The 23,249-nt window shown below is 26.5% G+C and overlaps 1 protein-coding gene across 2 annotated transcripts in view; it reads left to right on the forward strand.

The window, feature by feature from the left end:
- The first annotated feature begins 7,221 nt into the window (after positions 1-7,221).
- LOC107165258 (putative G protein-coupled receptor No18) overlaps positions 7,222-23,249 on the forward strand; it is a 194,177-nt gene continuing 178,149 nt past the window's right edge. For both annotated transcript variants that reach the window (XM_015513413.2, XM_015513414.2), the window contains exon 1: positions 7,222-7,440. The gene's annotated coding sequence lies outside the window, so the exon portion shown is untranslated. The remainder of the gene's footprint in view (positions 7,441-23,249) is intronic.

Genomic DNA, 23,249 nt, shown 5'->3' on the forward strand with positions numbered 1-23,249 from the left:
AATTGTGTCCGAAAATTGCTAATGATTTTATTGTAAACATTATGACAAAAACTGACAGTTATGGCGTGACTCAAATTTATAAAATTATACCTAATATACAAAATGTTGGAATGATTCTAATTTTACTTAAAGATTCCAACAAAAAATAATAAGTCCAATAAAATACTCTATACACACATTACTCATAAATATATCGAATAGGCACTATTTGAGTTTGATGCTTTTAAAATAAACGCGTTGTTCCGTGTATAATAATTATAATATTATTATAGATATACTGATATATTTAGAAAGCTTGTGTTTTTAAAGTATAATATATTGTCCTTGGTTATTAAATATCTATGTTAAGACAATTTACCAGTATGGGCAATATGATAAAAATATATAGAGTATATAGAGTAGTGTGAGCTGTACTTTCATCACAGACCGAATATTTAAAATAAGTTTAAACAACAAAACATAATATGTGACCACCGGTCAGTATCATGACCAAAATTAACAAAATTAATTGAAAGACGCTTGTCATCCATCAAGGTTTGAAGTAGGAGTAATAAGTACATAATGAAAATAGCAATGGAAAGTACCTATACGCATTTTACCATAACTTTGAATAGATAATGTCTTAGTCTAAACTCTATAGTCAACTCTATAGTCTCTCAACTTTCCTAAATCCGGGAAAGTCAACTTTAACTATTGAGCTATTACTTTGTTCGTTTTATTTAGATTTTGACCAGATATGTGTTATTTGGCTATGACCAATTCTATTCTCTTTAATGTTTTTCACTTTTTAGGGCTGTAAAACAGTTGTCAATTGAGGATCGTGCAGCATTTCAATACTCCGAAACTTCTTTATCGATGTAGTACTACAATTTTTCTCACTATTCAAGAATTGTCTTTAGTGTTTGAGGACATCATTAAAACCTATAATGTAATTTAACAAAATATGTTGACAATTGGTCATTGGCTATTACTTTTAAATTTAATATTACGACACGCCATATTAATATAATATAATCTATTTATAATAAACTATCCTGTACATCAACTATGATGTGAGTGGATTTATATTAGTGCATAACACTCAGATGTTGTATACTATAATATGGATTGTTTTTTTGTTATTTTGATTGAAATTATAAAGCATTATATTTTGGGATTCAATGTTAACGTGTTAGTCAATAAAATAAATAAAAAAGACCGCTGGGACGACCCAAAATTCGATGGATTGATGTTGATTGTCAAAGATGATAATAATAGACTAGAACTCAACATTAAAGACAGCGTATCAGAGGGATAGATGGTAAGCGATTTTTATGGACGTGCTGGTCCTAAATGAACCGTTAAGCTAAAGAAGATGTTTTGGGATTGGATACGATAAATATTAATATGATGAATATTAAATTTTAGAACCACGAAAAATTAATTTTGCAACTGAATGTACATGACTTTTTTTACAAATTTGCTCTATTTTATAAAAGTACATAAACATTCATGAAATGTGTTGAATTTTTTTTCGTTATGTTTTAAGGGAATATTTGGAAAGTTTTGTGCGTTTACATATTAGGTATAAGTAGGTCTACATTTTATGTGTTACGGGAAACTAAAGTTTACCATAATTATACGAATGTTATTCTTCAATGTTTGTACAGCTGTAAACATTACACTATACCTGTTGTAGTTTTCAAATCATAGATACGAATATAATTACTCAATTTAGTTATTACTCAATTCGACTAGTGGCTAGATGAAATGATAACATTATACTAATTCATATTGTGAATAATGTACAAGTAACCCTCCGAAGTTATACGTTGTCACGCTGAACATTCCGCATAATTCACTATAGAAACGGAAACTATAATAATTATTATCACATAGTGTTATAGGTATACCTATGATATCATCTGGTCAATAACTCTCCATTGCAATTATTAAAAAATATTAATAATTAGGGCTTAGATTTTTATTAAATAAAAAGTAAAAATAAATAAATATTCATGTTGTTGGTTATTATTATTACCAAAATACGTATTGAGAACATGAAATAACACACAAAAAGACCTTATGTAGATTGCAAATCTCATATCGAATATAAAAGACCACGGATCAATAATAACTGCCTTCGACTACAACAAAGTGAAAATAAAAAAAAAATTGTTCAAAATGTAAAGTAGTTTAATATAATAACATGTATCTAACAATTTTAGGCTAATAAATTGTGTTTTTGAAGCCTTAACAATAATAATATTTAAAAAAAAATACAGAAATGTTTACAATTAACATTAATTTAAAAAATTTGATTCATATAAAATCGTGTAGAAAAAAAAGAGCAAACTAGAATAATGGAATGTATATCATTTTATATAATATAGTAGTATAAAAAAATCATTTGCTAATTTGATCTAATCTATTACGGCGTTGACTATAAATTAAGATTTATGACAGATTGAACACATATTTCCCGCAGAATAATGATTATTATTGTCATCTGTCAATATATGCATGTCTGTGTTCAGGTAAATATAAAAATACTAATAATAAGTATTGGTTCGTAATATATTTAACAATGAATACCCAATTATTATTTTTATTTATAGGGTTATGAAACGTGCTTGTTTTTAATCAGAATACTAATACATTTACATTCAATAAAACTATGAATTGGTTATTTAATGATCATTCGACGCTGGAGAAATAGTAAAATAGTATGATTTAAACGTAAAAACAAACAAAATAATATAATATGGATTATGTGAGACAACGAGCATCATTTAAATAATGCACATTTACGATATGTCGTGACGCGCGTAAATCGTACGATTGAATACCCACACCGGAATGGTATTTTATTATTGTTATTTCGTTGGCACTCGTTTTTTATAGCATATAATAATAAATATATATAATACGATATCGTGTAAATCACAATAATAGCATTGCAGAACGCCGCCGTCGGTTTTAAATGAAAAAATAGACTTCTGAGAACTATGGTATATGCGAATGATCTATATAATATTATTAGGTAATTGACACGTTCACATGTGTTGAATTGTCAGCTGATGTTTAAGTAAAGTATTATTATTGGTATCATTGTTATAATAATAAAATATAATCGAATCGATTTAAGTGCGAAATTTCTCGGCACACTGTTTTAAATCACATGCCGGTTAATTCAACGTGGGTGCATCATAATTCATAAGAGAATCACAAAATATATTTTTTTCTACAAGATTTTTGGTATATTTTGAAGTTTCCATGGTTTATTCTTGAATTTCTTTTTACAAATCAGCTAGTTAGTGTAACTAAAAATTAATTTTCATGATTATTACATATATTTTCCACTATATTGTAGCGATAAAAACAATATTTATTTTTTGAATATTTTTTTTTTCTTTTAATTAGAAATAAGGCTTCCACATCGCCGGCCATTAGCCTGGTGTAGGTTTACAGTGTAAAAGAGATATAAGTAAAGTTAGAACAGGAAAAAAAAAAAGGTTAATTACAATTATTACAAATTTTAGGGTCTTAAAAATACGGAGCAGGATTTATACAATGTTAATAAGGTTAGTATTGGTTAGAAATAGGTTAATTTTATTGATATTTTTTTCATTAAGCGCTTCTTCAATATTCGGTGGTATTCCCAGTTGGTTTCTTTGTGGCGGTATTTTATGCAATGTAATATTATGATGTGTTGGACAGTGAGATCAGCGTGGCATTCATCACAGGTGGGTGGGGGACTTTTGTTGATGAGGAAGGAATGAGTAGAGCATGTGTGCCCGATTTTACATCTAGTGATTGCGACTTCTTGTCGTCTATTAAGGTGATAAGGTGAGCTCCATTTCTTTGTATCCCTTTTTGTTATCTTGAGTTTATTAGTGGGGGGAACGGTATCCCAAAAGTGTTGCCATTTAGAATATATTTTAAGTTTGATTGATGATTGTATATGTCGTTTATCGGTAGGTCGGTAATTGTAGGGTGGGGGATAAATGATAATTCTGGTAGCAAGGTTAGCCTGCTTTGTCAGCCATTTCGTTGCCAGTTATTCCCATGTGAATGGTACCCACATAAGTTCGATTTTTTTTTTAATATTTATCTATAAAAATAGGCAATTAATGTTTATAATCGTGCCTTTAAATATAATATGAAAGTAATGTAAAAAAAAAAACATATAATATCACGCTAGGTACAAATTTTAATTTTACAAGATTGGTGGTTTTGTGTTTGATGAAAAACATTTTAAAATGCTGTGGTAGTAGCACTAACAAAACCTACATCACATTTAAAATCGATGCTAGGATCTGAGAGTCTCAGTATATCCCGACGTAAACGAAACATTATAAACCAGAATTTAGAAACGATTTTGTTGTAACAGAAAATTTGAAAATGAAAATAAAACAAAAATCACTATTTTTTGACAGCGTGGCTTCACTCAGAACAAAGTATAGTATAGAAAATAATAATACCTATAGACGATATTAATCGTTTATCGATCGATAGCCAATGTATAGTCGTGTTTCTGTATCGTATAATATTCGAATATACCTAGTATACTTGTGGCTTAAAAATATAAGATATAAATCATATCAACAGTGAAATACTATAAAGGATAATAAAAACCGTTTTTAAGATTCAATGAATTTATAAATAGGTGGCAGCAAGACAATAAATATCTCGTCTTTTTAAATATGAATACGGATTAATATATTGTCATTTGTTATCTTAAAACACGATGAAAAAATAAATAATTCATCACTAGTATAATGCATTGATATTCAACTATAAAAATAATTCGTAGTACATTCAACGCATTACGATGGGCCTAAAAGATCTATAGATCACGTGACCCTGGTATTTTGGGAGGGGGTACATGTAGCAACCCCTCCAATTGCACCGACCTTGTTCTCTTTCACGTAATGGTAGCTTGAAAATTATTAGAAATTTGATTGTATACCTATTTATACTGAATATTTTACTGTTTATTTTAAAATTCAATATATTATAAACCCTAGTCTTACACAGTGATGTAAACTGGCTGGAGCTACACTTCTATGAGTTTTTTGATACATTTTGAATTTTTTTCCTTACAATTTTTTCACCTCGATGGTTGCAGCGGCAGTGATGGTCTCTAATAATAATGTGAACTTGATCTTAAGATGACTTTTTTTTTCTCTCAGATCTTCAATACTCTGACGTAATATATTATATAATATTTTATTATTAATAGTGGTGTCTAGTGACAAGTTTATTATATAAAACATCTCACGCGTTTTAACCTATCAAAAAATCACAACTTTACTGTGGTTAACACGTTTTGCTTCAAGATTTCCATGTATAAATTTGGAAGTATACGTTCAAATATCAACATAGCGTCGTCGTTTATATAATTCGAACGTAAATCGCAGCTGTTTATGAACTTATACTTACTCGTTATGTAGAGAATGGATGATGATAAATTAACTGTCTAAAAATCAGCGTTGCGTATTTATTGTTAATGTACATAGAAATTCATCTTTGGGGACTCGAAAAGAAAGAAAAATTCAAATACAACCTAGAATAAAGACAAATTTCTATCGTCGTCCTCCGCGTCCTCAGAGATTAATTAAATGAAAAGGTACTTGCTTTGGCTTATGAAATATAAATTACATAATCTAATGCTAACTTTGTTAGCCGATTCGTGCAATGGCGTAGAAACGTCATGATACCATTATTTGTGTTTAATAATTAGCTATTACACTGATATTGACTTAAAAAAAAAAAAATACTAATTATTCAGATTATACTTTAATATTTTTATCGTATCTTCTTCGTATAATTTTAATTATTTTCATATCAAAAAAAATGGTGGTGTTATTTTTGAAAAGTGGTAAAAAATACTAAAAATAATAAATTATTTTTTTTGGTTGGGTTGACGGATTAAAAGTAATTTCTAGTTCATATAATAATATAATCATAGGTATATGTGTTTTGTTTGAAAAATGAGAAATACACCTTCGTTTAAAATATATACGCATACAGTAAACGACGATCTCATAAAATATTTACTATATCTATATATTTTACATTGCCCATATCTATTATTTCATCCAGCCAGGAATGACATATTCCAAAGTTCTTAATAGTGTTGTGTGCTTCGTTATAATAATCGAACATCATTTGAATAGACTCAACGAAACTCTTCACATTCTAAACACAATTATAATTCTTCATAGAATAATACTATTATACCTATTAAAATTTACCATAATTCACAGATTAATTTAGTTTTTTACCGTAATTTCATAATGTGTTGTGTTTATCATTAAATATAGTATTTACGGTAATCACTAATCAAAATTCAAGGCATTATTGAATATCAATTATCTGTTTTGGTTTGTTTAAAATATTTTAGACAAATATAATGCAATATATGATTTCAGATTTGGTAATTATGATTCGACAATGTTTTAGGTAGTCATCATTTAGATTTAAAATTCAAATCAAATTATAAAAAGTATAATAACAATTTATAATGTCATCGTAACCTATGAGAATATTTTATAAAATGCACCCAAACTTAATATCTAAAAATATAATTAAAAATAAGATCAGAATTGAGTTTGAGATTTCTGATGTGTATAGGTTGGTTCTTTAATAGTTTATAATATATGAATAATTATATAAATATAACCGAAATCCGTTTTTGGTATCTACGTGAAACTCTTAAAATCCAATGAGACGAGAGACGAAGTTTGTTTATCCTTAACCAATTTGATATAAAATAAAAAAATCATATTTATTCGTGTTTATACTTTTGTGTACGATGAGTATACTTGTTGTTAATTCAGTGCGTTCAAACGCGTTAAAAAAAAAGTATCAATATTATTTTTAAACGTCAAATTGTTGTTATTGTGTATGAAATATAAGTTGTCGTTACTTAACATTGTTGTCATAAAAGTTTATTCAGGTATAAAATTTATAAAAAAAAAACTTTTAAACCCAAAAGTATTGTACAATAGCTACAACTAAAAATGTGTTACTTAACCCAATACACACACACACACACACACACACACACACACACACACACACACACACACACACACACACACACGCATACACACCCCATCGTCATTCGTTCGGCGATGGTCGGGCCAAGCGACGACGAGGGAGTCCGTAAGCGCCGCTCGCGAACACGTTGGGCTCGCGTATAGACTTTACCGTTGTCTCTGTCGATTATAGTCCGCCGATGCGAACGGAACTCTGACGAAAACCTCGGGATGATACATCGGATCGTTTCGCGAGATTCAAAATAGCCGTGATTATTGGTTATCGTTTTTAACATTTGATCAAATTGTTTCATTATTGTTTTATTATTATTATTATTATTGTTGTTGTTTCTCGGCGGATTTGGTGTCCGAAGTTGGAGCACCAAACGGATACTATTACTGTGGCCTTTTTGAGGTATGTGTATGCGCACCAGACGCCTGAGATACTGGAATTTTTCTTTTTTAATCATAGTCAATTATTATTATTAAATTTTATTCTTTTCTGTCGTGTAAGACAATATTGAACAGAAAAAATCGATTTTCGTTTGTTTTATCCGTCTGTATTATAATGATACATACAATAGTCATAAACAAAGAGTTAAAAATATCTTAAGCACTCAATATGTACACATTTTATATGTTTACCGTTCTAAAATCAACTGTATTGTACATACAGGGGTGAATGGACTTGAATCGTTTTTTTCGAGAGTTTAAAATTATCAAACTTACCGTAAATGTCAGATGATGAATGAAACAGTTTATTTAGTGCTCACGATGACTGCTGTTGTAATTATAATATAATATGATCATGGAACTCGAAGAAATCGTGATTTTTTTTCAAAATATTCAAAAAACCTGAAACGTCATATTGTGTTGCTAAAATTTTGTTTCTCATAAAGTATTCTATAGACTATTAAAATGTATGATAGACTGCAGTGTTGAATATGATTGAACGTAATACCAAAAATTCACAAAGCAATTTGATTTTGAACTATTCGAATGATTTCAATGTCAGACGGCTTTTACCTATATATGATAAACCAGGTACCTAGCAGTGTTAACGCTAGCATTAGCTTATACGTACGTGCTTAATGTTTTACATATCTTTTTTTTTATGTTATGGTTGCCAGAATTTTATTGCTTTCCGTTATATTCATGAATAAATGTTTCGTAAAAAATGTTTGTAGATGAAACGCAAATATAGTGATGAATTTTTTTACCCTAGTTCTTGTGTGAATCTTTTGTCCTATACATTTTTAAGTTATGACGGTTTTTGAAAATCCTCAAGTTCGATGTCTATCAATGAATTGTAGGTAATAACAGTTTAAAAAAGCAAGTAACAAGTGGATAACTGTAATGGATGGTATTAAACTTGAATTCAATGATATAATATCATTGTACACGAAAAACGATTTTGAGTGGAGACGGTTTAGGTTATAGGTACTATATTAATTCAAAAAAAAAAAAATAAATAAAAAATTAGATACTTATAAGATAAATTCCAAATGAATCAAATCATATTCATTAAGTACCCAACAACCCAACTCACTCAGTCATTCAAAGTAGGTATATACTATTTGTTATAAAGTATTAGTATAAGTCATTAACGACATTAGCTATTATTATTAGAATATAAAGTGTAGTCTAGAAATTTAAGTACCCACGATTTATATTTTTAAATTACAACTATAACTAAAATTGTTATACTTGATTATTTAATATGTAATTACACTTAAATTTGAACTTAAAATAACTATAACAAATGTTGCATATTCAGCATTTATATTATATGATATTACACGTAATATACGATTTATACTAACAATAATCATAAGTATCATACTATGATCAGTAGAGAATTTCCATCGGTTATTAGCGAGTAGAACTATAATTTATACTATTAACAATAAATGTCTATATGATACGTTTATATTAATAATACGTAACAACAACAAAACTATGTTTGAATAGTTTATAGATTTTTTTGCAGCAGGATTAACTACTTACTTGAAATCTTGTTTTAAATTTTCAATCTTTAGCTATTATAAAATTTAAACGTTTTATAAATTTTTAACCACTAAAGAATCAGTAAATTTTTAATTAAATTAATTTTGAAATCAAAATTTGAACTTTAAATGGTTATATGTATATGGTATATAAATTGGTTATGGTATTTTTAATATTTTCCAACTGCTATTATATATAAATTTATGGGAAACCTTTTATTAAATTTTTAAGTTTTTTAACCCAACGGATATAATTTTATTGACATTTATAGAATAAAAAACTAAAAAAACGGAACATTTTAAATGTCTATAAATAACTAAATAATTGATGAAATATATAGAAAATCTTATCAAGTATAGGAATTAATAAAATAAACATATCATGTAAATTTCAAGTTTTTATTCGTTATTGAATAACAATTATATAAGGTCATCGGTAAACGAGAAATTGAATGAATAATGAATATCCAATGTTGTAATTCAAATTCTTATAAAAATTTAATTTGACTTTCCAGTAGACATTTTTTATTTCAGAAAAATAGACAAACTCATGAAGAATCTTGTTTTGAATTTTATAATTATAGATCTTTATCTTTATAATTTCTAACTCAAAATAAATTGCAAATTTTCGTGATTTTTATGTATTTTGTCAAAATTTGGAACTTTAATTGCTTATTATTTATCACGTCCTGTCTTTACTTAGCACATAAGCTTATTGTATAATATATTTGTATAGATTGTTTATTTCTAATAAAAAATTAAAAAAGCGGGTAAGTCGTGGATGTTGCTCTGATGAAATTCAAATTTTGAATGCTTATAAAAAAAATAATGACTATAATATATTTCTATTATTTTTCAACTACTATTGTAAAAATATATTATGAGCCTTGTATTAAATTTTCAAATCTTAGATCTAAAAAAAAACTTTTATGAATTTCTATCTAAGAAAATTAGAACATTGCCGTAATTTTTATGTATTTAATCAAAATTTGAAGTTTAAATGCTTATAAAAAAAAATCGTGCTTATGTATTTTTAATATTTTTCAACTTCTATTGAAACAATTTGTGGAAGATTTATATTACATTTTGAAGCTTTTTGACCCAAACAATAAAATTTTATTAACATTAATAGAAAAAAAAACTAAAAAAGTTGAAAAATTAAAATATCAGTAAACAGCTCAAAAGAAAAAACATTTAGAAACTTTTATCAAATACAGAAAATGCCTATATAAACATTCAGTGAAATTTTCAAGTATCTGCGGTCATTCGTTTTAAAGTTACACCAAAATAAGAAAATCTTTAAATGAGATAATATAATATAGTGAAAATTCAATATAGTAAAAATTTAAATTTCAAACGCTCAAAAATTTAAATTGAATTTCCGGTGAACATTTTTTTTGTGATAAAGATTGAAAAACTTGTAAGGAGCCTTGTATTAAATTTTAAAATCTTAGATTCAAAAAGAAAATTTTTTATGAATGTTTAGTTTAAAATAATCTGCGGAATTTTCGTGATTTTTACGTAAATTTTACGTCAAAATTCAAAATTAGAATACTTATAAAAAAAAATTGTGAGTATTAATTTTTTTTATTTTTCAACTGCTATTGTAACAATATGTTAAAAATCTTGTATTAAATTTTCAAGCTTTTCTATCGAACAAATACATTTTTATCGATATAAATAAAAAAAAAACTAATAATGATCGAAAATTTCATATGCCTATAAATTGTTTAACTTAAGTTGAAATTTTTTAAAATTTCGTGTAGGATAGAAAATATACTTATATAAACATTCGGTAAAAACTTCATATATCTATGATCATTTGTTTTAAAGTTAAACCAAAAACCGAAATTTTGTCGAAAACTGATTTTGCGTAAAAATTACCGTTTTTCCTTAATTTTTAGTTTGTTTATCCCGATTATTAAAAAATTATTACTTTTGACCCCCCCACCACCAAAGTATCAACTAGATTCACTTTCTGATCAAACGAGGTACTGAAGTCGAAAATCGAAGCACTTTTACTGCTCCAAAACGTGGTGACAGACACAAAAATTAAAAATTAAAAAAAGCACACATCATTGTAAAATCAATATATTCATCACTCCGTTCAGAATCTAAAAAAAAAAATTGCTCATTAAAAAAAATTTTGGCTATGTGTTTTTAATATTCTCAACTGTCATCGTAACAATATATTAGGAGCCTTGTATTAAATGTTGAAGCTTTTTGAACAAATATGAAACAAATTAAAGTTTACTCTCATTTATAAAAAAAAAAAAAAAATAATAAAAAGTTCGACAATATCAAATGTATATAATAACTTCGAAAGATTTTGAAATATTTTGAAAATTGTATCATGCATATAAAATGCCAGTATACACATTTGCTGAAAATGTCACGTGTCTACGGTAATTTTTTTTAGAGTTACACCATATCAAAATTTGATTTTTCGTAAAAATTCCCGTTTTTCCTTAATTTTGGTTTTGTTTTTCAAGGTGATTTTAAAAACAATATTGGGAAATTCCAAAAAAAATTTGAACTCCCCAATGCACCAACTAGATCCATTATCCAACCGTAAAAGCTACTGAAGTTAAAAATCGAAGCATTATTTTGACAACTTATCGTGTACGTACACACAAAAAAAAACACAATATACAACATTGTAAAATCAATACAATCATAGTTTCGCTCAGAATCTAAAAAACACGTTAATATGGACTCAATATTCAATGATTAATTTTGAATGATGAAAATATGGCTATACTTAAGAATCTTTTTACTATATCATGCAAGACGAATTTTGTTTTACTTAAAATTTGCCTAAACCATTACACTTGTTCTTTCTATGAGGTATGCTATGATAGCACGTATGTTTAATCTTTTTATTTTATAGTCTATCGGCTAACAGGCAATATTTTTTATTCCATGTGACAATCATGTCTTATAAAAGTTTTTTTGAAATTTATAATAATACATCATAGTTGGTTTTGGACAAGATGAACAACATATCACATAACATTCATTCATTTTAAGACACGCTATTTTCATTGACTTTAGTTCAATATTTTGGCTTATGAAACATAATTATTCCAGTGATTAGGACAGTTAGAACAGTTTTATTATATTATGATGGTATAAGCGGTGTTCTGTCATTGAAATATTTATTAAATTATAATATTATGTTTGATATTATAGCTTGAAGTTTAAATAATAAATTACACATATTTATAAATTATTTTTAATTCATGTAATTATATAGTCTAACATGAAAACCTGACGAATTAAATAAATATTGTTTTAACAAATATTTTTTAATTTTCATATAACATTTAATGACTAAAGTGCTACATGTATATGTAACATTTTTATTTTTATTTTTAAAACCGAAAGTAAAAAATTTTAAATCTGATTTAAATTTTGTTTGAAAAATACAAATTTACCTTTTGTAAATCTGGATTCTAGAAACCTTTTGATTGTAAAAATATTTATCCAAGTGGTTTATTTTTATAGTTTTTAAAATGACAATATTAATCGAGAAAAATAATATGCTATACTGTAATTTTTGGCAATCGAAAATAATACTTTAATGTATTGCAGGCTGCATAATATGATAAACGATTTTAGTATGGTGGAGCTCGAGGATGTTGAAGTGGTTGACCAAATGTTGTTACCTTACCACTCCTCTCAACCCATTATCATAATAATTCTTTCAAAGATATCATCTCAATATAAGCTCTAAAAATAAAACTTATATGTTGGATTAAATATTTATTTTGTAAATTATGGTAGTATTAAACGTTACACAGAACTTGGATGTGTCTTTTATACCAATAACATTAAAATTACAACAAACAACGATTTTAAATTATAAATTTCATATTGTTTTACCAAATATTTTAATGTTTATTCCATATTAAAATATTTTAAAACTTTTGGCGTCAATTACTCGATTAATTTTAAATGTATGATCAACGAATTAAATATTAATATTATAACCGAATAACAAATTGTTATATAACGTAACTACTTATTATAGTATTAAATCTAAAACAAGACAATCATTGGTACGCTCAGCATACCTAAAAATTAAGTAAAAAGTTGTTTGTAAGGATATTTTTGTACAAATCAATTATAATTTTGCATTGATTAAAATTCTATAATATTATTAAGTTTAAATCCTCTCTAGAATTAAAAAGTAGATTATTACTTTGTATTTTGATATGGATATAAATGAAGATTTGTTCTTTTTTCTCAAATAAATTAAATGTTGCCTAGCATGACTTGATTTTAAAAGTTTTTGGTTCCTAAAAGCAACAAAATTGAAACTATACAATTTTTATAATCAGTATGGAACCGATTTACGACTTAAACGATTAGAGAGTATTTTTATCGTTACAGAATAAATTTATTTCAACAGAAAGTCACATACGTTCTATGTCTTACTCAAACAACGCGGCATATGTCATGCATGCTAGTATTCATAAATGAATGCATAAAAACTGTATGCCATTTATGAATATCATAATATTATATTTACAACTAATGGGTTTTTATATTTAAATCCCATTCATCGTATACAATGTAATATTATGTTCTAATGTTCGGTTAGGTACGGCATAATTTATGATCTGCAGACAAAGTATTATAAGCTTGTAGTTATACGCGGAGTTCTTCAAGTGAATGTTTATTTCGCAAAGTATACGTTTGATATAATATAGTGTACCATTTTAGACGTTGGTCTACAATGAAATCGAACTAGGTCCCTCAACGTGCTTGCTCTTATACCTACTTTATAGATTAAACAAATAATCCGTCTCCCATGGGTGCTCTTTTTTTAAAATATTCTTACGTATATCAAGTCCGCGTTATACGTACAATAAATTTTCAACGGACTGCAAACAATAATTTTCTTCCGCCGTCATATTTCGATAAAACGAAGCGGTTTATCTATACAATACGTCTTCAACGGATCGCCGCGCCGTAGGTATTCTGTTGACAGTATACCTACGGTTGCGGTTCTGTCACAAAATAAAAACTACCCGAACACACAATGCGGTTGTTTGTAGTCGGATTCCATTAGTGGTTTGGTTAAAAGGTCACGAGTACAAATATGTGGCCATAAAAGTCTACGTGGAATTATAAGGCTCTTTTTATAATAATTACATTAGAAACGTAGAAATAAAATTGCTAAATTAGAAATTAATCATCATAGAGGCAGAAATTATAGATTTATGTAAAGAAATAGAATAAAATCGATTTTATATGAACGAACTCTCATCACAGAGGCAGATGTATCTCATTATGAAAATAAAATATCGGAGACTGGGGAAATAGTGTTAGTTTTTAATGGCCAATGTTCTTGTGGTGAGAGGAGCAGGAGACTTATATAGAACATGATACGTTGAATAGGTTTTCTTTTTTAACACATAATGATAATATAATATTAACGATACATTATGTGACTATAACTATTAGCTACATGTGATCTGCACTGTAAAAACTTTAGTAGTTACATAATAATATTATTATATATTTACATCCATTAAAATCAGTAGACAACCATCTTTTTTTAAATTTATCGATTTATAAATTTATACGCAATTTTATTATTATTATATCCCATAGGATAAAACTAAAATCATTGCTCCAGAACGAATGTTTATGTGACAGGGTTAGTTTTAGCGCTATGAACGACTTACCAATTAAAAAAAATATAAACTTAAATCTGTCTTTGAAATTATTTTTTACTGCTATTAGGTTTAGTTAAATAATATATGCCATACTTATAATCGAAATTAATTTATTGGTGCCCATCTATGTTTATTTATATATTATACATCCATTGCTTTTGATCTTTAATTTAAATTTTAAATGTAATACATTTTAATCAATATAAATAAAACAAAATATATAATGTACGATTGTAGTTTGGTATTACGAATATCGTCTTAAAATTTCATCAATTTTCCGGCCAAATGTATTGTTTCAAGGTCTCTAAATGGCAGAAGAATATTTTAAAATGTACATAAAAAAAAAAAAAAAAACAATAAGAATAAGTGGTTGAGATAACCACTGTTCTTATATACTGGATACGAAGCTATTGACACTTATTTATGCATTTTTATAAATTTAGATGTAAATAATGAAATATCAAACAACATTTTAATCAGAAATAAGTATATTGTTTATTATATCCGACGAATGATGATAGTTGTTCGAATAGAAAATAAACGTCTATCCTTATACCTTAAATAAACCAAACTAACATGACAAAATTGGAAAAACGTTATAGCCAATAATAAATACAAACGTATCGGCATATTATTATGAAAACAATTTATCTTTATTTTAATGGTATTAATTATTCATCAATCTTGTAATAAGGAAAAATGTTTTTTTGAAAAATTTTAACAACGCCGTATTTCCTAATTTACATTTAGAGTGTTATAATTTAATTTTAATATTATTTTAACCATATGGATAAACCCCGTCTTACAAACAAAGAACGTAATGTACTTTCACAATAATTAACTTTGCTCTGTTATTTTTAAAATTAGAGTGATTATCCTACTATACGTTATCGTATGGGGCGCATTAGAGGGTTTTATGATATTTTAGTTTTAAAATTTACAAAAAAATACAGTTTTACAATGTTTATAACTAGTGTATTAAAATATCAATAAAAGTCTTTGACATGACTCGAATAAAAATCGTACCTTTAAATTTTATAATAGGTCTTATCAGTCTGATTTAAAAAAATAATAAAATCAATTGTTGTGAATGTAAAATGTATTATGTGGTATCTTTCTACGTTTGTTGACATGCATATGTCTTTAATTGCATTCATAATATTTTATATCGTACGTAAAATATAATGTTCAAAAATATATACTTGAATATAATGGAAGTTATATTTATATCTATTAAAAATATACACTTACTGTATACTTAAGTAACTATACCTCATTCACGTCAAATCAGTATTATATTATGTTTATAAATTTAAATTTTATATATGTGATATCTCATCTTACTCGAAAAACGCGAAAACGACACTGAATAGAGATCAGTGAGTTACCTAACTAAAATGTGTTTTTTTTTTCAATAATTGTAATACATATACATGCCGTTACTTGAACAAATCATAATTAAATAACCTATATTCTGTACTTAGGTTAAATGTCCAAAATTATACAGTTTTTGGTACGTTTATGACGTAGGCTTGCACAGACTCCTATTTCAGGTGTGGCTTTTATTATATGTGACCACTCTTCTCTTTACAAAATCTCCTCTTAAAAAAAAGAAATATCTAAATGAAATATGTATACATATAAAACATAATTATAGCACCAATAACTACAATTTTTATGATAAATTTGATAAGAAAAAAATAATTTTGAATTTCTAAGAGAGTTAGTTATTGGCTCTTCTTACATAATAAATATTTGATTATACAAATATAAAAAAAGGCTGTCGATGGATAAATTCTTAATTATTCTATAAATATATCAATATTTAATATCAAATATTTGACGAGATTTTAGATTCTGAGCGGAGCGAGGAGTGTATTGGTTTTACCATGGTGTGTGTTTATTTTTTTATTTTTTTTTTTATGTATGTCGTCACGTTTTAGGGCAGTAAAAGTGCTTCGATTTCGACTTCAGCACCTCGTTCTATCAGAAAGTGAATCTAGTTTGTACTTTAGGCGGGTCAAAAGTAAATATTCCCAGTATTTACTTTTGACCAATAATTGGGATAAACAAACTAAAAATTAAGGAAAAAACGGGAATTTATACGCACAGTCAATTTTCGACAAAAAACGATTTTGGTTTTTGATGTAACTTTAAAACGAATGACCATAATGCAATTATCATCGAATGTTTATATAAGTATCTTCTATCCACCAAAACATTTTGACATAAGTTGAACTATTTATAGTCATTTGAAATTTTCGATTATTATTTGTTTTTATTTAGATTAATATCGATAAAAAAATGTTTTTTGAGTAGAAAAGCTTGAAAATGTAATACAAAGCTCCTAACATTAAAATAGCAGTAGAAAAATAAAATAAATTCATAGTAGTCACAATTTTTTTTACGAGCATTCAAAGTTTGAATGTTGACAACATACGTAAAAATCACGAAAATTCGCAAATTATTTTATGCTAGAAATTCATAAAAAATTTTCTTTTTCAATCTATGGTTTGAAAATTTTTAATAACCTATAATATATCCTAGACAGATAAACTCCCTCCACTCAGCATCGTTTTTCGTATACAATGATATAATATCATTGAACTCAAATTTAATTCCATCCATTACAGTAACCCACTTGTAACCTACTGTGCAGCAGAGCGACATCCACGACTTACCCACTTTATTTTTTTAGAACATTTATTTTATGGTGCATGTAATAGTTGTTTTCAAAGATCTATTAACTATCAAGGTAATCACTAATTATTAATGATAGACAAAAATTGTCGCTCTTTTTTTTTATAAACACTTAGATTTATGACAACAAGAAGTTGTTACAACGCCATACAAATTAGTCTTTAAAGTAAACGACCACACGAAAATTTAGTATAAAACCTCAACAATACCTGCATGTCATCCATACAACGAGCTACGTACATAAGCTTAAGCTTGTGTTCAACAACATTTTAGATGCATAATTTTAAATTACTTTGGTGTCTATACTCTGTTATTAAATGGCAGTTTCTATTAATTTTTTTACTAAAATATTTCTCGATCAAGTTGTGTGAATTTTATGTGATTTTAAGACACAGTTAAATATTTTATAACATTTATACAATATATGTAATGTGTGGATTTTTAAACTTCTTTTCGGTCAGTGAACCCATAATATTTTCTTGGGTAGATCGTATATCTTAATGACAAAATTTATATTTTAGACATGAATATTAACCAGAGGTAAAATTAAAACGATGATGGTATTATATTTCCAATTATTTTTAGTATATTATTTTAGAATCAACACTGTTGTTGTATGTTTACAAATTGTACATTATCTCTTCATTGCTTACGTGTGTTGTATGAATAAATAAACGAAATATAAATAATTGTATAATTTGAACATATTTAGATATTTATATAGAATAAATGATAAATCTCATTTGCTGATGTATTATTATACAATTAGTACTTTTAGAATCCATTTACGGTGAGTTAATGCCGCTCTTAGGGAGCATGGACTTCACGCATTGTAGAGACATCCAAATATCCATTGCTGTAGTAGAGTGTAATTTAGAGAGTTCAAACATATACTAGCCCCTAGCCCCTAGCCCATGCAAGTCAATGCCGCGCGCTGCCATTCTCCTCAATACCATGCCGTTCCGTGCCAATCCGCGTTGTGCCTTACTCTACCTATACATTTTTTATCACTTCCCAATCACACACCATACTACCCCTTTTATTTCTCCTTATTCGTACGTATATTAATCATATTTAACATAAATAAGGTTAGAATCGATCTCATCCAACACCATACCCCTCCTATCATATCAATGTCCAGTGCATGCCACACCATCCCCCAATCCTCCTTCAATCGTATTACAAAATATAAAAGTGAACAACTTTTAATTACTTTTTAATGATTTGTGTATAGTAAAAAAAAAAAAAAACAATTAAACCTATTTCATCACAATATTTCTAGTATAAATAAAGCAGAGTATTATCTACAATATCATCAGTACTATATTAGTACAATCATTCTAGCGTCAAATTGTTATTCTATTTTTGTAAAATTATTTTTCATTGTTTAAAAATTAAATTTTTAAGTGTTTCTAAACATGGACGATTCAATCATTGATAATGCAATCATATACAAGAAAACCTCTACATATATCCCACCAACACGACCTTCAGAACTCTTAAGACTTCAATATTTAGAATGGTGTCTTATAGAAACAATTACTCGAATCTACTATCATACAACCAATTATCTCAAGTAAATATTTCAAATTGATTTAAGATGAATGGCAGCGTGCGGAATTGACTTGCATGGGCTAGGGGATAGGAGCTAGTGTATTTGAACTCTCTAAATCATACTGCTAATGATTAAAAAATGTATTATTCGATTTTATTAAACGTTATTATTTTATACTGAAATAGAAATATGATATTTAACTGCTGCACTGCTACATAAACTGTACAACACCGAAAACATAACACGTCACTAGTTTTAAACCGAGAAATCAATATTATATTTATGATGATTAATCGAGATCAACATATTTTCATTATCAAAGAATTATCAACTAGTGACAAAGTTATAACATGGTTAACCTTTTTTCAGCATAAAAAATAATATAAAATAATCATTGAAAATCATTTTAAAATTACCAACAATTAAATTAGGTAATTAAATGTAGAAACTTTTTTAAGAGACAAATGATTAATTATTAATACAAATATTTCAATTTATATACACATTTTTTAATATTTTAAAATAGCATAGCTTTAAAAAATAATTCACTTTAAATTGTTAAAAAAATCTTCAACAATATTAATGAATTCGTGCGGTGAATAGGTAATGCTGACCTATTATCGTATTATTATTTAATTTTAATGTAGTATTGCTGTTGCATTATAAAAGCAAAAATGTCTAAGCAATAAACAATTTTAATAACAATTTCAATAAGAACGAGTATTTACATTAAAAAAAAAATTTAATTTCTTGTACATTTCATTACTTTTTTTATTACTTAAATTTCACACTTCATAAATTTAGTTTGATAAAAACGTCTTTCAACATTTATATTAGTTAATTTTTATAATTTAATACTTATTTGAAGCGTTCTTAATCTACATTTATTTCAACTATAAAAATCAATTTCTATTATATGCCTACAACAATATTATTCTGAACGCCTGTTGAATTAATCAATTATTATCTTATAAAAAAAATACCTTTGAAGTTTTTATTTTAAATACAATTAAAATAATGTGACTGAAATTGAATACTTTAGAAGTATAATAATTAGTTTAATAAAACTTTAATGTAACTAATTACATTTTAAGATCATAGTATTGTTATTTATTTAAAAATACATGGCATTTCTAATCATTAACCGATATAATAATTAGAAAATTATACGCTGTAATAATTATATATTAATTATTTGATTTGAAATGCATCGACAATACCGGTAAAACACGATTGCGTACGGTCTTTATCGACATACGCAATCGTGAACATTTAATGTTCACGATTTTTATCTGCAGCTTTGAAGCACTGTTGCCATTTGCTTTGAACTTATAGAACAGGGGTTACTTACATAATTTTTTTTATTATTATTATTGAATAACTATTTTTTATTATATTATTTTAACATTTAATTATTTTTTATTATTTTATTTTGTAGACTCGTACAATATTATTCTAACATATTTGTCGAAAATTGAGATTTTTAAGTGGTACCATAACTTAAGTCATTTTTCCAAAATTTAAATTTTACTGATCAAAAATAAAAACATAAATTTGGCATCATTGCACAGTAAATCGTAACGTACGCAATCGTTAGACTTTTGGGGTAAATATTACAGTTAATGGTTTAACGTACGCAATCGTGTTCTCAAAAAGAAACATCGTACGCAATCGTGTGGTACCCAACAAAACGAACAATTACATTTATAAAACATCGCCCAATATTATACGGAATAGGGTCTAGGACATTTGGGCGGTTTGCGTTTGGGCGAATTGCCTTCTTACCTGTATAATAAAAGTAATGTGTTTGGGCGAGACAATATATTTTTTTTATTCCTGAATTTTGTGATCGAGATTATCATTTTAGATTCTGAACGAAGTGATGAATGTATTGATTTTACAATGATGTGTTTTTTTTTTGTGTGTCTGTGTACAGCATAACTAGTCGAAATAATGCTTCAATTTCAAACTTTGGAGGTGGTTTCCGATGTAAAAGTGAATATCCTTGGTGCATTATAGAGGTCAAAAGCAAACATTTTCCAATAGTTTTCAAAAAAATCTAGAAAAACAAAAAAAAATGACAGAAAAACGGGAATTTTTATGCAAAACCAGTTTTCGACCAAATTGATTTTAGATTCTGAGCGGAGCGATGAATGTATTGATTTTACCATGATGTGTGTTTTTTTTTTTTTTTGTGTCTGTCATCACGTTTTGGGGCAGTAAAAATGCTTCGATTTTTGACTTCAGTACCTCGTTTGATCAGAAAGTGAATCTAGTTGGTACTTTGGGGAGTCAAAAGTAAAAAAATTCTTAATACTTTTCTAAATAATTGAGAAAAACAAACTAAAAATTAAGGGAAAAACGGGAAATTTTACGCACACTCATTTTTCGACAAAATCGATTTTGGTTTTTGAAGTAACTTTAAAACAAATGACCCTATATATATGGAATTTTCACCTAATGTTTATATAAGTATATTCTATCCACCATGCAATTTCTAAAATTTTCGACTTAAGTTGAACTATTCATAGGCATTTCAAATTTTCGATCATTATTAGTTTTTTTTAAATTAATATCGATAAAAATTTATTTGTTAGGCAGAAAAGCTTAAAAATTTAATAAAAGGCTCTTAACATATTGTTACAATAGCAGTTGAAAAATAAAAGGTAAATTCATAGTCACAATTTTTTTTTTATAAGCATTCAAAGTTTGAATTTTGACAAAATACGTAAAAATCACGAAAATTCACAAATTATTTTAAGCTAGAAATTCATAAAAAATTTTTTTTTTAAATCTAAGATTTAAAAATTTAATACAAGATTCCTTACAAGTTTTTCAATCTTTATCACAAATAAAAATTCCACCGGAAATTCAAATTAAATTTTTATGAGCATTTGAAATTTAAATTTTTACAACATTGGATTTTCACTTTTAGCGATTTCCTTATTTTGGTGTAACTCTAAAACAAATTACCGCAGATACTTGAAATTTTGACTGAATGTTTATATAGGCGTTTTATATATTTGATAAAATTTTTAGATTTGTTTTGAGCTGTTTACTGGCATTTTAATTTTTCAACATTTTTAATTTTTTTTTCTATAAATATCGATAAAAATTTATTTGTTCGGTAGAAAAGCTTGAAAATTTAATACAAGGCTTCTAACACATTGTAACAATAGCAGTTAAAAAATATTAAGAATTCGTAGGCACGATTTTTTTTTATAAGCATTTAAAGTTCAAATTTTGACTAAATACGTAAAAATTACGGCAATGTTCAAATTATCTTAGCTAGAAATTCATAAAAGTTTTTCTTTTTAATTCTAAGATTTGAAAATTTAATACAAGGCTCCTTACAAGTTTTTCAATCTTTATCACAAATAAAAATTCCACCGGAAATTCAAATTAAATTTTTATGAGCATTTGAAATTTAAATTTTTACAACATTGGATTTTCACTTTTAGCGATTTCCTTATTTTGGTGTAACTCTAAAACAAATTACCGCAGATACTTGAAATTTTGACTGAATGTTTATATAGGCGTTTTATATATTTGATAAAATTTTTAGATTTGTTTTGAGCTGTTTACTGGCATTTTAACATATTTTTACAATAGAAGTTGAAAAATAAAAGAAATACATAGTCACAATTTTTTTTTATAAGCATTCAAAGTTTGAATTTTTACAACATATTATGTAAAAATCACGAAAATACAGAAATTATTTTAAGCTAGAAATTCATAAAAGATTTTCTTTTTATATCTAAGATTTGAAAATTTAATACAAGGCTCATAATATATTTTTACAATAAAAATTGAAAAATAAAATAAATGCGTAGTCACAATTTTTTTTTTTACAAGCATTCAAAGTTTGAATTTTGACAACATATGTAAAAATCACGAAAATTCGCAAATTATTTCAAACTAGAAATTCATAAAAATTTTTCTTTTTAAATCTAAGATTTGAAAATTTTTAATAATCTATAATATATCCTAAACAGATAAACCGTCTTCGCTTAGAATCGTTTTTTGTATACAATGATATAATATCATTGGATTCAAATTTAATTCCATCCATTACAGTAACGCACTTGTAACCTACTGTACAGCAGAGCGACATACACGACTTACCCGCTTTTTTTTATATGGTTGTAATTCAAAAACTAATCACTGTAAATACTTGAAATTTTCAGCAAATGTTTATGTTAGTGTTATCTATATACAGTTTAATTTTCACAATTTTTTTAATTTTTTGAGTTATTTATAGACCGCTGAAATTTTT

Source organism: Diuraphis noxia, unplaced genomic scaffold (genome assembly GCF_037042655.1).
Source record: "Diuraphis noxia isolate RWA-SAM2 unplaced genomic scaffold, SU_Dnox_SAM2 contig0004, whole genome shotgun sequence".
Lineage (NCBI taxonomy): Eukaryota > Metazoa > Arthropoda > Insecta > Hemiptera > Aphididae > Diuraphis > Diuraphis noxia.